This window comes from Hyperoodon ampullatus (assembly GCF_949752795.1).
Source record: "Hyperoodon ampullatus genome assembly, chromosome: 16".
Taxonomy (NCBI): Eukaryota; Metazoa; Chordata; class Mammalia; order Artiodactyla; family Ziphiidae; genus Hyperoodon; species Hyperoodon ampullatus.
Genome location: NC_136929.1, coordinates 63,763,097 through 63,780,464, shown reverse-complemented (window position 1 = coordinate 63,780,464; position 17,368 = coordinate 63,763,097).

The following is a 17,368-nucleotide window of genomic DNA, read 5'->3' as shown; positions in this document are numbered from 1 at the left end:
ATAAAATAAACCTCCTTGCTCATCAGAAGTCACGGAATGCCACCTGAGTGCTACACGAGAGATCACTTATAGTCCCTGATGTGCAGGTAATTGCCTTGAGATTACATGGATAAGCCATCGGGGTTTGGGGCAGGAAGAGACGGAGCAGATAAACTGGGAAATATTGCAGTTCAGTTCCCTAAAAGCTCTGCAGCAGAGATTAGCCAACAGGAAATTATTAAGGCGAGGTCTCTGGATTCATACCTGTGGGGGAAGGGAAGGAATCAGGATTGACCAGAGGGTAAAATTGGACTGTGGACTCGGTCCAGGTCTCAGCTGATTGCACGGAGAGCTCTGGAGCTGGGCTGGCCTATCCGAGATGTCCCCAGTTGGGACAAGGAGGTCAGACTTTATCAGCCTCCATTGACCAGTCATTGGAGGGAGGCTGTCCCCAAGAAGGTGGCAGTCCTTGGGTGAAGAGGCTGCCTTCGTAGGGGACAGAGTTTCCAGAGCTCCCAGAGAAGACTGAAGAAGGAGGGCTGTCAGCCAGCAGCACGCCCAGAAGCTGAGGGAACAGTTCCTTCAATCCTGCAGGAAGAGCTGGGTGGCGCCATATGGAAAGGAAATGGGTCTTCTACCTGGATTGTCTACCTGGATTACTTTTTACTGTTTGTTGGCATGGCAGAGTCCTATCCCCTGTGTCTTACATAGTCTGTAGCTTCTGCAGGTGTTGATCTAGGGCCAGTGTTCTGGTGTGCTCAGCAAAAGAAATTACCAAGGGTGGGAGACATAGGTGGTATGGAATGTTCATTCCAATGGATAAATGTCATGAGTTATTTTATGTTAATGCTATAGCAAAAATATAGGTGGACAAATTATATCATCCATGTCATGTAAGTTCCATAAAGAGAGTATATTAGTCCGCTAGGGCTGCCATAACAAAATGCCATGGATGGGGTGGTGGAAATAGAACTTTATCCTCATCATTCTGCAGCCTGGAAGTCCAAGACCAAGGTGTTGAGAGGTTTGGTTTCTCCTGAGGTCTCTCTCCTTGGCTTGCAGATGGCCACCTTCTCGCTGCGTCCTCACATGGCTTTTCTTTGTGCACACACATCCCTGGTGTCTCTTCCTCTTCTTATAAGGACACTAGCCCTGTTGGGTTAGGATCCCACCCTCACAACCTCATTTTAACCTTAATTATCTCTTCAAAAGCTTCATCTCCAAATACAGTCATATTAGGGGTTAGGACTTCAACATATGAATTTGGAGGGAAACACAATTCAGTCCATATATATAGTCCTTTTAACACACTCTGCCCAGTAGTCTCATGCATGACTGAACGGTAGAATGTAAAATTTGTATATGGAGGCCATTAAACATATATTTTGAAATTTGTTTTGTCTCCCTCTGTTTTTACTTTATTATAGAGATTTTATTATTTAGATTAGGATTTGGAAAGCATAGACAAGTTCAAAGAAAAAACAAAAATCACGATACTTTTATCTCCCATTTTTAGAAAAAAGTAATATTAACTTTTGATGTATTTCCTTCCAGTCTTTTTTCTCTGCTACATATGAATTTCTTTTGCAGATTGGATCACATGTATATTGTATCCACATTTTTTGCTACACATTATCATTTTGTCATTGTTCCATCTTAAAAGGAAGATAATATATCCACAGCTTCATTGTCTGATATTTTATTTTGTGAACTACTGCACCCAATTTGGAGTAAACATTTTCTTGAATGTCTGGCTTTCCAATATATTTCTTTTTTCATACAATTTCCTTTCTCCCCTCTTGCTAGCCAAACGTTCCGCAGCATTTTAGGCCCAGTTCAAGCCCTACCTCCTCAAGTAAAGGCTTCCCCAGTATTTCTGGGGCATAGTGACCTGGCCTTCTTTTAGAGTTATATAATGTGCTTTCTATATTATTTGCTTAATCCCATCTTTCTCGTGATATATCTTGAACCACTGTCACACTGATTTTTATTTTAAGCCTTTACTCCTCAAAGGATTGTAAACTCCTTGAGTACAAAGATGGCGGCTTCTATTCTTTACTCTGTTGTGGACAATTGCTCTTTGCTTGATTGGTTGGGTTTTTTGGTGGCTTGATTAGTCTGCTGGTTGGCTTGCTATTTTCTGAAAATTAAGAGTCAATCCCCAGTTGCCTGTGGAAATAACGTTTTCCCCCTCCTATCCTTTGGAGGGCACTGGTTTGTGACATTTCCGCAGCAGGGCTAAATTGGATGCATTGTGTTTCTTTGTGTTACCCTGATTTCCCTGCTCTGTGTGTCTTGACAGCAGGATGGCTCTATTATGTTATATCCTATTGTGTTTTTATAATGGCTTAATTACTGCCTATGGGCTTCTAACTGAAAACCGGGAAGAGGGTAAATTCTATAAATAAAATGTGTGATCGGTGACATTAATATGCTGCCAGATTTAGCTGTGTCTCCGTTGCTCAGGTTTACGTTAAAGTTCACAGTGTTGCCAAATAATTGTTACAGGTAAAGAATCTATTTTAGATTCGTTTAGAGGGTGACTTAAGCTTCAGTCAAAACATATTCCAGAAAGAGGAACTCTGATGTTCTGATGTGCCCTGTACCGTATGGCAATCTATCTCAGCATGTTTTCTCTCTATGCAGTAGACTGGCCAACGCCTAGAGACATAGGCATTGAATGTGTCTATGAAAGAAGATATTCTTTGTGCTGAATCTGGCCAAGCAAAACTTTAAATTATCATTACTAAACCAAATGTTTCAGTATTTAAAATGTATATAAGACTGTATCTGGTTCATTAGGATGAATATAATACATTGCTGTAAATGGCTAAGGGGCCAACCCCTAATGACATTCAACATTTGTAACTGGAGGGGGAAAGAGAGCAGGAAGGAAGGGAGGGAGGGAGGGAGGGAGGGAAGGAAGGGAGGGAGGGAGGGAGGGAAGGAAGGAGGGAGGAAGGGAAACAGGGAGAGAGGGAGAGAGCGAGGAAGGAAGGAAAGAAGGAACCCACATATATGCATATATCCATAATGCCAGAGAAATTTGCCATTTGGTTACCTTCCCTTTGGAAGCCTTACTAAATTTAAATTTCAGGTTAAATTAACAACCATAACAACACGTAGAGACTGAGAACCTACAATCAGCAAAGCAGGAGGCATGATATTTGACATTGCAGCTTTGATGCAACTATTTTGATGAGAGAATATTTTGTCATGTTTAAAAACTTTCTGCTATTATTTTTTTTAATGAATAGGGAGGCAGATAACCTCACCCCTTCCAAAAGCTCCACAATCCCATTCACCACCCTTGGAATGCAGACACCTACCACCACTCCAAGGGATGGAGGAGGTTCCAGAAGGGGAGCAGTGGGACACACATTACTCACTTTTAAGAAACGATGTTTATATTTGACCAGACCTTTCTGATGCATCAAAACATCTGCATCAAATGTTATCCTTTAATGCAAGTCCCAGTGGAGTGCCATTTCTGGACACCCAGCGTGCACGGGAATGTTGAAATTACGTAATTACTCTGATAATTAACAGAAAGAAAAAAGAAGACATTTCACGTATCTACATCTGTCAGCGGAGGGGCACGTGTGCCAGACGTGTCCAGTTGGCCACTTCAGTCCCTCACTTCCTGCTCCGAGGGCAGAGGTCAACTAGGTGTCCCAGCGTTTGCTCGGGACAGGCCCTTCAAGGGTGAGAGGAAGGTGCCCATGCAGTGGAGCATGGGTGAGGAAAAGCAGGAGGCCAGGAAAGGCCAGTGGCCCTTCTCCCCCGAAACAAGAGCTAGAACAAGAGTAAAACCACGAGGGGAGAGCCCTGCGGTCCTGTCAGGGAGAGGAAAGCGAGGCATTTCTCACTGTACCTGAAGAAGGTGGCTCTTTCCTTAAGCATCCTTCCCTCCAGAGGACTGTTAGCGTGAATGCCTGTAGCCCCCCATCCCCTGGTCCCTAGAGTCCCACCCACACGGGGACCCAAGGTTCAGGCCAGCCCCTGGCGATGGGTAGGTTCATGAGGTTTGTTTCCAAAACTGAGCTACATTTTCCCCAGTTCCAAGTCCCCAGGCAGTGAAGAGCGGGGTCGGGAGGCCCAGTCGCTCCTCCAGGACGCCAGCCCCTCGGTCTCCACATCTCCTTCCTGATTTCCCACCTGCAAGTGCCCAGAGAGGAAGGAGCCTGGAGGACTAAGCACACTGTCATCGAATTCCCTCCAGGGCACAGCCCCTGCAGGTCTGGGCTGTGCCCTGGGGGCTCGGCAGAGATCCTAGCCTTCCTCCACGCATGGATTATTTAACAAACACTTCATATAGGGCTGACCACTGGTCAGGCAGTGTCCAGAGTGCTTTGCAAATATTAGTTCCATTCATCCTCATAACCAGGCCGTGAGGGAGGGGCTATTATTATCTGTATCTTACAGACGAGGAGACGGAGACAGGTTCACTCATTTATTGCCCAAATGCACCCAGCCTGGAAGTGGTGAGGCCGCTGGGCTGTGAGTGACGCTGCGTGGCACAGCTGGGGAGGGGAGGGGCTAAGCCAAGAGCGGGAGGGATGGAGGAAGGGACACGCGGCAGCAGCACACCTAAGTGGGCGTGGCCAGGGCGAGGGACCGCCCAGATGCCCCAGGAGGACTTGGGAGCTGTCCTCTCCCTCCCTACAGCCCATGGGTTTGTCCCCATTCAACCAGCTGCCCCCTTGAGTGCTTGACTGAGTCATGAGCAAGAGGCCCCAAGGTCGCTGCAGCCATTTGCAAACCTTGCCTGGGGACCAAGAACCATTTCTTCCGTCTTCTTAAGACAGTCTTCAGAGGTGCCCATGACCTCTGGCTGCGGGGGTGAGAGTGAGGTGGGGGGCTGGGGGTAGGGTGATGTGTGGGTAGCGCTGCTAGATAAAATACAGAACGTCCAGTGAAGTGTCAATTTCAGATTCACAACACGTCTTTTTTTTTTCGTACAAGTTACGTTCCATGCACTCTTTGAGAAACATACGCTAAAACAATTATTCATTGCTTAAATTCTAATTTAACTGGGTGTGCTGTATTTTTTTTTTTTCTAAATCTGGCAGCCCTAGTCTCGAAAATGCTCGGTGGGCGGGGACACAGCTGGGTGGGCAAGTGGGCTGTGCACCACCAGCCGGGTGGAGCATCCTGTGGGGAAGCAAGAGGGCTGACCCCTTCGCCAGCAGAGCCAGTTTCCGACCGCCCGGACAGAGGCCGTGTCATGGCTCGTGACAGAGGGGAAGAGCCACCGTGAGCCTCCACGCTCCACTGTGCCGCCCCACTGGCTTGCGCCCCACCCTCGGCATGAAGCCCCCTCCCCCCACAATTCTTTTACCTGGAGACCTTTCAAACCTACGGAAAAGTTGCAATAATAGTACGACGTAGGGCTTCCCTGGTGGCGCAGTGGTTGAGAATCTGCCTGCCAATGCAGGGGACACAGGTTCAAGCCCTGGTCTGGGAGGATCCCACATGCCGCGGAGCAACTGGGCCCGTGAGCCACAGCTACTGAGCCTGCGCGTCTGGAGCCTGTGCTCCGCAACAAGAGAGGCCGCGATAGTGAGAGGCCCGCACACCGCAATGAAGAATGGCCCCCGCTTACCGCAACTAGAGAAAGCCCTCGCACAGAAACGAAGACCCAACACAGCTAAAAAAAAAAAAAAAAAAAAAAAAAATAGTACGACGTATACACTCTTTTTGTCACATCTGCTTTTCCTTTCTCAATGTGCATGGGTGCATGTGTACACCTAAGAACACGGGAGCATATTCGTTTGTTAGCTGAACCATCTGAGAGTTTGTGGCAGACATTGGGAGACTTCATCCCTAAATATGTCCCTAAATAGGTCCCTAAATAGGAGCGTGTGTCTCCTAGGAGCAAGGGCACCCTACTCCATAGTCACAATGCCATGGTCACTCTCCGGAAATGTGGCATTAGTACCATACTCTTAGCTAATATAAAGTCCATATTCAAATTCCTCACATACATATAATTAATGTCACATTAATATATATTAATATATTATAATATATAATGCCACAAATATATGTATATATAAACATAAAGCATATTTGTGTATATATACGTACACACACATTATTGGGACGATTGGGGGAATTTGAATGTGGACTTTGTATATATACATGTATATGTATATATACACATATATACAAACGCATATTATTATTAATATATTATTAATTTAATGTAATTAAATTATTATAATAAATAATAATAAATTATTATTATTTTAAAATTTTAATCCAAGATTCAATGCTTCCAAATGCATTTAATTTTCCTGTTTCTTGAGTCTCTTTTAATGCAGAACTACCTTCTCAGAGTGCCTTCTGCGGGCTAGACCTTGGGCACGTGGCTTGGCATCCCGAATCCAATTTCATCCATGTAAGATAAAGGTTATCTCCTTTTATAAATAAGCAAACAGAAGCTTACTGAAGTCAAGTAACTCACCCAGGGTCACATGGCTAGTAAATGGCATGGCCAGTGTTTGAACCCAACCCTGACTCCCAAGTCCTTTCCTTTACACTGTGCTGTCTGAGCTCTGTCTTCTAGAGATGACGCTGAAAGGGACTTTTGAGGTGGGAACCTGAGAACCATTCCAGGAGGTGAGAGAAAGTTCCATAGAAACACACAGGACTTTAAGAGAGGAGCAGATGGGGTTAGCTAGCAGGCAGTGTCGTGTCAAGGTTAGAAGTCAAGTCTCGAAGTCACCTGGGTTCCCACGTGGATTCCTCTGTTTCCCAGCTTTGTTCCCTTCACGTCTAGAATCTTCACTTCCCCACCTGGAACGTGAGAGTAATGACAGCCCCCTCACCGGATGACCGTGGGGCTCTATGAAGTATTCACATGAAGTCCTCAGCTCCAAGGTGATCTGGCACATGCCAGGCCCTCGGCAAAGGGTAGTTACTCCAGCTATCACGTGAGGGGAACAGTTGCCCTACAGGAGTCACATCAAAGACTGCTGCCCCGGCGGCCAGGAGCCGCCCATCTGAAGGGCACCAGGATTCACTGCTTTTCACATTCACACGTGTGGGTTCCTCCACAAGAGAAAGGGAGCAGCAGTGGGGGGTTTGGGGAATCCGCCTGCATTGCTGGAAATCAGTGAGATGAACCCCTTCCTGACTGGAGCGCCCTTCAAGAGGAGCCCTCTGGCGGGGACACCGCTGGCAGGGACACCGCTGCCTTTGCCCGCCAGAGAGGCCCCTTCTCCACCTTTCCAATGTCATCAACGATTTCCTGGGGGTAGGGAAGCCCAGTATCTCAGAGGAAGGTGGGAGTGGGCTTCAGACGGCTAGAATGGGAGCAGACTGTGGTGGACCATGCTGTGTCCCCCTCAAAATTCACATGTTGAAGCCCTCACCCCCAGGATGTGGGTTATGTGGCAGTATTTGGAGACAGGGTCTTCCAAGTGGTGATGAAGTTAAAATGAGGCCATTCGCATGGGCCTTAATCCAATCCGACTGGTGTCCTTATAAGAGGAGATGATTAAGTCATGGAAACCCCAGACTTGGGCACACACAGAGGGAAGACACAGGGAGAAGACAGCCATCTGTGTGCCACAGGGAGGGGCCTCAGAAGAACCCAAACCTGCCAACACGTTGATCTTGGACCTCCAGTCTCCAGAACTGTGAGCACATGTATTGCTGTTGTTTAAATCACGCCGTCTCTGGTACTTTGTTGTGGCAGTTTGAGCAGACTAATTTACGGGTCCTCAGGTCCCCAGAGGCAGGGCTGGCCTGCTGAGTGAGAGAAAAAGGCAGCTGGATAGAGATTGAACCTGGCCTTTGGGGAGCAAAGCTCAGGGCCTCTGCTCTGCAGAGGACTGAGGGCCCCAGCTGCAGGTCCCCGAGCCGAGAGTCCAGAATCCTCGGTTATCCCTCCACTGGAGAGGCAGGGGTTGTCAAGATGTAGTCAAGCCATCAGCCTGAGTGATGTCTTATCTCAGAAATGGGAGCATGAGGAATGAGGACTGGCTAATGGTTAAGGTCCTTCCTCATCAAAACCCCCAGGATTCCCGCAGCAGGGGAAGGGGAGAGGGTTGGTTGAAAGCGCGGGCTGATCCGATTGTCCTGCTGGCGACAAAAGCAGTCCAGTGGTTTGAATGCTCCATCACTTCTCTGCAGAACCTGGTGTGTAAGTCGTACAAGAGCCAATGAACCAAGAACCAAAGCCAGGCTCTACGTATATTGTGAATTGCCTTTTTCTTTCTCCATGGAGGAGGGTGCTTGACAAGTCAGGGTGGCACCAGGGCTGACTCGGGGTGACTGTCCTCCTGGATGCTGGGCTGATCTAACTGTGTGACATTGGCAGTGTGGAGTGACCTCTTCTTTGTGACACAGAGCCGCATGGTCTCAGGGGATGCCAAGAGTCTGGCCTGTCCAGGGACACTGCCAGGCCACACAGGAAGCCAGCGTGTTGAAAAGCTGTTAGGAGACCCGGGCAGCTGACAACCAGCTACAGCCGTACACACTTGGGTGCAGAGACCAGCTCCCGACGCCCCTTGAGGGGCCAGCAAAGTTGTATGGTCCCAGTCTCCTGCTCACACCCACTTCCCCAGGATAGAGGAGGCTCTCCCTCCATCCCTGAACGCCAGCACCCCCATCCTGGACCCCAAGCTCAGAGTTAACAGGGGCAACAGCTTCAGAACTATTTTTCTGCAATTCCCTTAAAAGTGACAAATACGCCAATTGTCAAGCTTCAAAAGATGCGTGAAGGGCTTCCCTGGTGGTGCAGTGGTTGAGAGTCCGCCTGCCGATGCAGGGGACACAGGTTCGTGCCCCGGTCTGGGAAGATCCCACATGCCGCGGAGCGGCTGGGCCCGTGAGCCATGGCCGCTGAGACTGCGCATCCGGAGCCTGTGCTCCGCAACGGGAGAGGCCACAGCAGTGAGAGGCCCGCATACGGCAAAACAAACAAACAAACAAACAAAAAAAAGATGCGTGAAATCACACACATGTAATACCATCCTTCTGAACTCTGATTGCTCTTAAGCATTTATTCCTCTCACTTCTCTGATCCCGGGTCAAGATGATGTGACCTAGGCAGAATTATTCTTCTCTATGGAGGATCAGGAAATTGAGTCACTGAGAAGAACCGGGGTTAATCCAGTGACACAGGGAATGACAGAGCCTGAGTAGGACTCAGATGGCATCTCCAAGTCCCTGAATCAAGGTTTCAGCTCCTAGGAGATACATACATGTTTGGCCCATTTTCTCCTGAATTTTTTATTATATTATTTTATTGCTTGTAATTTTGTGATTCAATTGTATTATATTAAAATATCTTTAATATAAATGAATAAAATATATTAAACTACATTTTAGGACTTCCCTGGTAGTGCAGTGGATGGGAGTCCACCTGCCAATGCAGGGGACACAGGTTCGAGCCCTGGTCCGGGAAGATCTCACATGCTGTGGAGCAACTAAGCCCATGCGCCACAACTACTGAGCCTGCGCTCTAGAGCCCGCGAGCCACACCTACTGAGCCCACGTGCCACAACTACTGAGCCCGTGCGCCACAATTACTGAAGCCTGTGTGCCTAGAGCCCGTGCTCGGTAACAAGAGAAGCCACTGAAAGGAGGGGCCTGCACACCGCAACAAAGAGTAGTCCCCACTCACCAGAACCAGAGAAAACCCCGTGTTCAGCAATGAAGACCCAATGCAACCAAAAATAAATAAAAAATTAAAAATAAAATACATTTTATAAATTATAAAATAAATTTTATTATTTTTATTATTTTATTATCCAAAACATGCCACCTGCTCCAAATAAAATTTAAATGTTCAAATAGTTGAGAAATTATTTGCCATTTTTACTTGTGCATCTGGATGGTGGCACTGGGCACGCTGAAAATAAGGAGAAATAAATAACTGAGATGTGACAGCATATGTATTTGCTCAAGAGTGCATGGCAAAGATCTGCTTTTCATTTTTACAGTATTTCGTCAGGCATATGGGAAATCGCGCTAGGTGATTTTTATTTAATAAGTCAGCCATGCCCAACGCAAAACTCACAGGCACACGCGGACCGTCAGACACCCTGCTCTCCGTGGGAACATGAGTATTCTCACTCCTGGGGATGTCATTACTGATGCTGGAAGAGGACCTGAGGCTTTCAGAGGGATTGCCCGTTTTCGATACAAAACTCAGCGGAGCGTGGAGAAACCCAAGGCTCTAGCTGCCTGTTTAACACCCGACCTCCAGCGCTCAGGGCTGCAGGCAGAATGATCCCAGGGGTGAGAGCCCCAAATTGCCCTTCCCCTCTTTCTCTCCTTATCATAATCTGTCTTTACCAGGCAAGCCAAGAGTAGGCATCCCAGGCGGATAACTGACGATTTCAGCATCTTTCCCAGCTCCTCATTTTTCCTTTTAGTCTCCTGATTAGATCTCAGATGAGTATATTTGCCTGCAGGGCTGCAGAAGTGCCTGCGTGAGTGTGGGAAGCGGAGGGCCCTAAGGGCACCCTTTGCTGCACAGCCCGGAGATGGCACTGCCTTCTCCACCCCCCTTCCCCACCCGGCTGGAAGCCCTGAGGCGGCAAAGGCAGCTAGTTCACTAACTTCTGTGCATCAAGCTGCCTGTGCTCAGCAAAGAGAGAAGCAGAGGCAGGGAAGGAGGAAGCAGGAAACTGATTTTGTATAAAACCCTTTATCATACAGTCTACGTTACTGAATGTATTATAGTACCTAGTGTGCATGGCTATTCCTGTACAGCAAACCCCATATGCCACCATCTATCAATACTTTAGGATGACATAAGGTGCTTTCCATAGTAATCTTTCTTTCTTTCTTTGGCCGCGCCCAGTGAGGCATGCAGGGTCTTAGTTCCCCCACCAGGGATCGAACCCGCGCCCCCTGCAGTGGAAGCACTGAGTCTTAACCACTGGACCGCCAGGGAAGTCCCTCCATAGTAATTTTGAGTGTACTTGGTCTTTGCCTCACAGACTGACTTTAGAAACTAATCTCCCATAAAGATGCAATTCCACGCTTTTAAATGTAAAATGTAGTTTAATTATGCTAATTAGGAGAACTCTTGACTCAAAAATGATTCAACTCAAGGAGCCAGTGTTCAGCTGAGTAATAGATGTCAGGTACCCAAGGGTCTGAGTCTCAGACATTACACAAAGAAGAAAAGAACAGGAGAGAAAGGGCTGGCCTGACACAGGAGCTGAAATGGTACCTGTCGCCCAAGGAAACAAGGAGCTTACTGTGTGCGTCTGGTCTCAGTCAAGGGCTAGGACAGGGCAGTGGTACCCAGTGCAGAGAGCACAGCCGCACCGCAGAACTCAGGTGCCAAAACGGATCGTCCACACAGTCCCCCTGCTCTCTTTGTCATCACCGTCATCGTCATGGTCATCCACATTTCCTGAGTGGCTTCTCACACCAGACGGAGGAGACAGTGGGCTGGTGTCCAGGGCAAGGTCATTTGGTTTCAAGGAACCAAGCAGCTCAAATCACCAGGAGGCTTATTATAGAAAATCCTCACGAAGTGCAGCCAGCCAGCCGCGGGCAAACTGGGAGGCCGCCCGGCAGGGAACTCTCTGCTTCTCTGAGGCCACGTCGTCTCTCATCTCCCACTGATTGTCCCCTCTCTGCAACCAGTTTCTGTGCCCACTGACCACTCACCATGGCCCCCACAGCCAATCCTGAAACGGAGGGCTCAGCCACCAAATCTAGATGACCTTCCAACCCTGGAGACCACCATCAATTGAGTCCTGGTCCCTTGAACCTCTTAGTTAAAATTCCTCAAAGAGGGAGTAAGGGGAGGGAGGGAATCGGTTCTGGCCGCCTCATGGGTCAGGGGTACACGCTTCCGCTCTGATTAGGACAGAGCTGGGCGCATGTTATAACAGCAGCCAGCCGGCTTCCCCCTCCAGACGGGGCTTCAGGTGGGAGGCGGTCCAAGTTAAGCTGGGCAGGAGACTAACATGAATGCCATGCAGGGACTTGAGTCAATGAACAGAAGCATCCAAGACTAAGGAATTTCTAAGACACCTCTTCATGTGAGCAAACTGATACCCTCTCCCTACTCAATAATATCAGCTAATGTGGACTGACTTATTCCTAAGCACCAACATCCATGCTTCTGAATCGTTTCTCGTGTCCTAAGCACTGTCTAAATACCAAGAGGCGTTACTGCATTTAACCCTTACGACCAATAAGATGAGTGCTAATATCATCCCCAATTTACAGATAAGAAAACTGAGACTCAGAGAGGCGAATGAACTGGCCCAAATTTACAGTCAGTAAATGACAGAGCAAGGACATAAACCCAGGGCCCAGTCACCTACCTGTGTGCTTTTTTTTTTTTTGCAGTACACAGGCCTCTCACTGTTGCGGCCTCTCTTGTTGCGGAGCACAGGCTCCGGACGCGCAGGCTCAGCGGCCATGGCTCACGGGCCCAGCTGCTCCGCGGCATGTGGGATCCTCCCGGACCGGGGCACGAGCCCGTGGCCCCTGCATCGGCATGTGGACTCTCAACCACTGCGCCACCAGGGAAGCCCCCGTGCGCTTTTTAATATTGATTTCCTTTTATTTGGCCCCATTTCTCTGAAGGCTTAAATACAAGGGAATAAACTTTACAGTTTTTCTACAATAGTCACTAAAAAGTTCCTAAGAGTAGGTTTGTATTCCAGGTTCTGTAATACTTAGTGCCACAAAGTTTTTTTAAAAAAATGTTCCACCTATATTTCCAGAAGGCATTTAAAACTTATATCATGATATTGAGAAACGGTTACCTGAACATCTCATGTGTGCAGACCCCTGACCAGGTGCAGAGGATACAGTCCTGCCTTCCAGCCGTTTAATCATTTTTATTTGCCTTCTCTGGATTTTCTTCAAACCCCTCTCCATCACTTCATCTTACTTAAGAGGTGAGGCCAGAAAGAATTCTAAGAGAGGCCTGACAGAGGCCGGTCAAGGTGGGAGGATCAGTTCAAAGTTCCCTCCTGCCAGGCACTTGTTTGTGAATTCCAAGGCTACGACTGCCTTTTCCTTAATAAGAGCAAAACACAACTGATTTAAGGTTTAGCTGGCGTACCACTAAGGCCACTGGCTCTTTTTCTTCCATACTTGTACATTGTCAGCTCCTTCCTGGCCTGTTTTCATGGTCTTATTTTCATTCCCACATAAATCTCCCAGCCCTGTCTCCATCATGTGGCATCCTGTTTTATATCATGTGCTATCACCAATGGGCCAGAAACACTTTCAATTTTAATTCTTTCTTGTAATGTGTTTCTTTTTTTCTTACCATAGACTCTTTACATCTTGAAGGATTTTTAGAAATAATTAGTTCTATCTAGTCTTTGCCTTAGTTGGGACTCAAGGTTGCCCATTTCATCTTTTAAAAGAGGCAAGGATGGAGTGACAACAATTTCTTTCAATAAAGGTTTGTGGACAGTTTTTAGGAGAGGGAAGTCTGTACTCTACCAAGCACTGGATTCAGTACTTTAAAGATAGTTTCTCCTTAATTTCTTGAAATGACCTGGTGATATGGGTTTTATCATGATCATTCTACAGATGAGGGAGCTAAAGATCAGAGAGATTTAAGTCACTTGTCTAACAAGAAGGAGGGTGGGAATTTAAACCCAGTTCTGGCAGCTCCCAAGGTCCATGCTTTTGAAACCTTTCCTACATGTACTTTCTCACTGTCAAAACATTTCTCTTTGCCAGACTTAGGTTTTTTTAATCCTAGCTCTGTCATCAACATGTCACTAGATGTGCCAGGTAAATCATTCTACCTCCTTGGGTTTATTTTCTCACCGTGAAAATAGGAATAATATTAATTTCACCTGCCTTGCAGGTGAAGATCAATGTAAAAGTACTTCAGAAAATATATATCCTAAACAAGTACAACTTCTTATTATAGGTATTACTAATCTTGAGCATTGTCCAGTGGGGTTCAGAAGACCCCCTCCTAAGGATGTGAGGCTCCTTGTACTGGCAAAGAAATGGGTTTGTTATAAAACATATAATTCTCCTAAGAAAGTACTGCATCAGTTAGGATGTTTTCAACTGCTGGCAACAGAACCCTGAATCAACTGCCGTAAACAACTGGGGGATTATGCGCATGGTAAGAAGTGCCAAGGTAAGGCAGCTCCAAGGTTAGTCGATTCATGGGTTCCTTAATGTCATTCGTGAGCAAAGTTCCTCCCATCTTTCAGCACTGCCCTCCTCAACTGGTTGGCTGGTATTCGGGCTTGCTGATCTCATGGAAGCAAGATGGCGGGCTTGGGCACCACATGCAAACACCAACATCCAGCAGAAGCTGAAGGCGACCACCTCTTCCTGGTGGTCTCCTTTTATAAGCAAAACAAACAAACAAACAAAACCAAATCTTTACCAGGTGCCCCCATCCCCCAGCAAACATTCCTTCACATCTCACTGGGCAAAATGGTACCACGTGCTCTTGCCTAAACCAATCATGGGATGACCATGATTGTCTTACTGGGACATATGGTGGTGGGAGGGACAGCGGCTCATCCAAATAAAACCAGGGTTCTGTTAATAAGGATGAAAGGGAGAACAGCCGTTGGTGAGCAACCAACAATGTATGATCTAGAAAATGAACTACACCACTTAGCTATGATGGATTCTAGTACCTTCGAGTCTCAGGATCTCTAAAAGAGAAGTGAGCATGATCTTCTCCCCTCATCACCCCCCCCACTTCCATTTAATTTCAACCCAGTTTAGTTTAAAGGATTCGATTTCATTCCACATTTACAGACTTCAAGATCCTTCTGCCTCCCTGGGTCTCTCATTTTCTCTTTATTTTGGATACGGCTTGTGTGAATAGGTGCCAGAATGCTGAAGGGCTGCTTACCATTTTCTTTTCTAGGCTTTCCCAAGAGAAACAGAGAAGGACTCCAGGATGGATAGGCTCTTCAAGGGGCCTTAATTAAAATAAGCTGCAAGTTTCTCTGTGTCTCCTTACCAGATCCCATCAGTCTCTGCAAGACAAATCTCTACAAGGCTGTCCAACGTCTTATTACCTGCCCAGCGGATTTAGTCTCCAGTGAACAATATCCCTCCTGTGTTCCACAAAGAAAAGACAAAACACTTGTTCTGAACGAGCTGCATGGAGTTCCTTAGCGTGCAGGCATTTCTGGATTGAGTTCAGTGTTCTGTGAATGACAGTGATTGGTACCTCCCAGGAGAGAAGCTCCAGCATCCAGAGGAAACTCAAGGTTAATTACATAAGCACAGGTAATCACTCTTCAGAAGTAATTATCTGGTTGTATACCCATAGATACTGAGTCTCAACTCGAGAATATTTTTAACTCTGGAGTCCACTGGCTTTTCCTGTCTTTCTCTCCCTCTGTTTATCCTAAAATTAACATTAATCAACATTTGGCTCCAAGCACACTATGCTTCCACCATGTAATTAGAACACGTTTCCTAATTTTTTTTTTTAAGTTTGACCTTAAATCCCCAGCTTCTATCTCTGAGTCAAGATCAGCATTTGTAACAGTGAGTTAATCAGGCTCTGGGGCCCAGGGGTGCTTAAAGAACACCCGCACCCCTACCCCATCCTATGCGGTAACAGACCCAGAGGCTGCCATAGCCCACACTCGTAGCAACATTCTTCCAATGGAGCTGAGGGGGATATATTTAGGCTTTGTGTTATGGGGAAATTATGTGGCACAAAAGCAATAATGTTTCACTTATTGCCACTTAGAGACCACCAGAGTAGTCATAGGCAGAGATGGACAAGCTTGGATATCAAGTCATTTTGTAAACACTTTAAAAACCAAATGAAAACCTCAAACTGGATGCCATTCCCTGGCTTTTTTTTTTTTTTTTTTTTTTTTGCGGTACGCGGGCCTCTCACTGTTGTGGCCTCTCCCGTTGTGGAGCACAGGCTCTGGACGCGCAGGCTCAGCGGCCATGGCTCACGGGCGCAGCCGCTCCGCGGCATGTGGGATCTTCCCGGACCGGGGCACGAACCCGTGTCCCCTGCATCGGCAGGCGGACTCTCAACCACTGCGCCACCAAGGAAGCCCCATTCCCTGGCTTTTTGATGACAATTCTTGTGACCATGGTTAGGAGAGTCTTAAAACACTGGTAAGATAATGTCTTCTCCTCACTCTCTGACCAAGAGAAGAAAATGGAGATGTGTCGCTTCTACCACTGGGACACATCACTCTTCTTTGCACCAAAAGATAAATCCAGTTATGAAATTGGCTCCATCGGTGCACAGGGTTAGGAAAATAACAATGAAGCCATTTATTTGTAATCAAATATTGGAACTGGTGGGGCCTGTTTGCAGGCTTTAGCACTACTAAGAAGTTGCTAAGCCTCTGGGCTTTATTATTATTCATTTAATTTGTAAAAAATGATACAGATCAGATCACTAATAATACCATTTGCACACTTATTTCCCTCTCTTGTATGTTTTAATTTTTAAATTTTTTCCAGTTTTATTAAGACATAATAGACATAGAACATAGTATTAGTTTTAAGTGTAGAACATGATGATTTGATATTTGTATATATTGTGAAATGATTATCACAACATGGTTAGTTAACGACCATCACTCACATGGTTACAATTGTTTTTCTTGTGATGAGAACTTTTAAGACCTATCCCCTTAGCAACTTTCCAACAGATAATACAGCATCATTAACTACAGATGCCATGCCATATGTGACATCTCCAGGACATACCTACTTTAGAACTGGAATTTTATACCTTTCGACCCCCTTTATATGTTTCACCTGCTTTGGGGCCTTTTCCATCTGGAAATAACCTGTAAATTTGTAAAGTGATTCCTTTTTTTCAAAACACTTTCTACATTTATGACCTCATTTGAGCCTCACACCCTGTGAGATAGGAAGGGTAGTTTTTATTGTTTAAAAATCGATAAAACTGAGGCTTAAAAAGGGTAAGTGACTTACCCAAGACCGATGTGGGGAGCTGTATATACTAGTTGGCCCAGGACAGTCCTGTTCCCAAATGTTGTTCCATAGCAACTATGAAAGGACTTCCTTAAACTCTCAAAATTGTGCTGGCTTGAATGATAAGGTACACTCTCTCCCAAACCATAGGTCAAGGTCAGAGCCCAATCTTCCAACTCTTGGTCTAAGGCTATTTATTGCAGTCATCTTCCTCATGGTTACTGAAATAGCAGGCAATCAGCCAACTAAACAGTTTCTCCTGGTCTGGCTCACCAGGGATCACAGCCTGTGATGAATCAAGTGAAACTCTTCTGGGACGATGAACCTTCTTCTAGAGATGGATGTAGCTTCAAAGGTGACTCTCCTGACTCAGAGTAGCTGACTCGATTCGGCCATGGCCACCCAGACTAGTCCGAAGTTCCGAATGTCAAATACTACTTAAAAATGCCCAGCCCTGGGCTTCCCTGGTGGCACA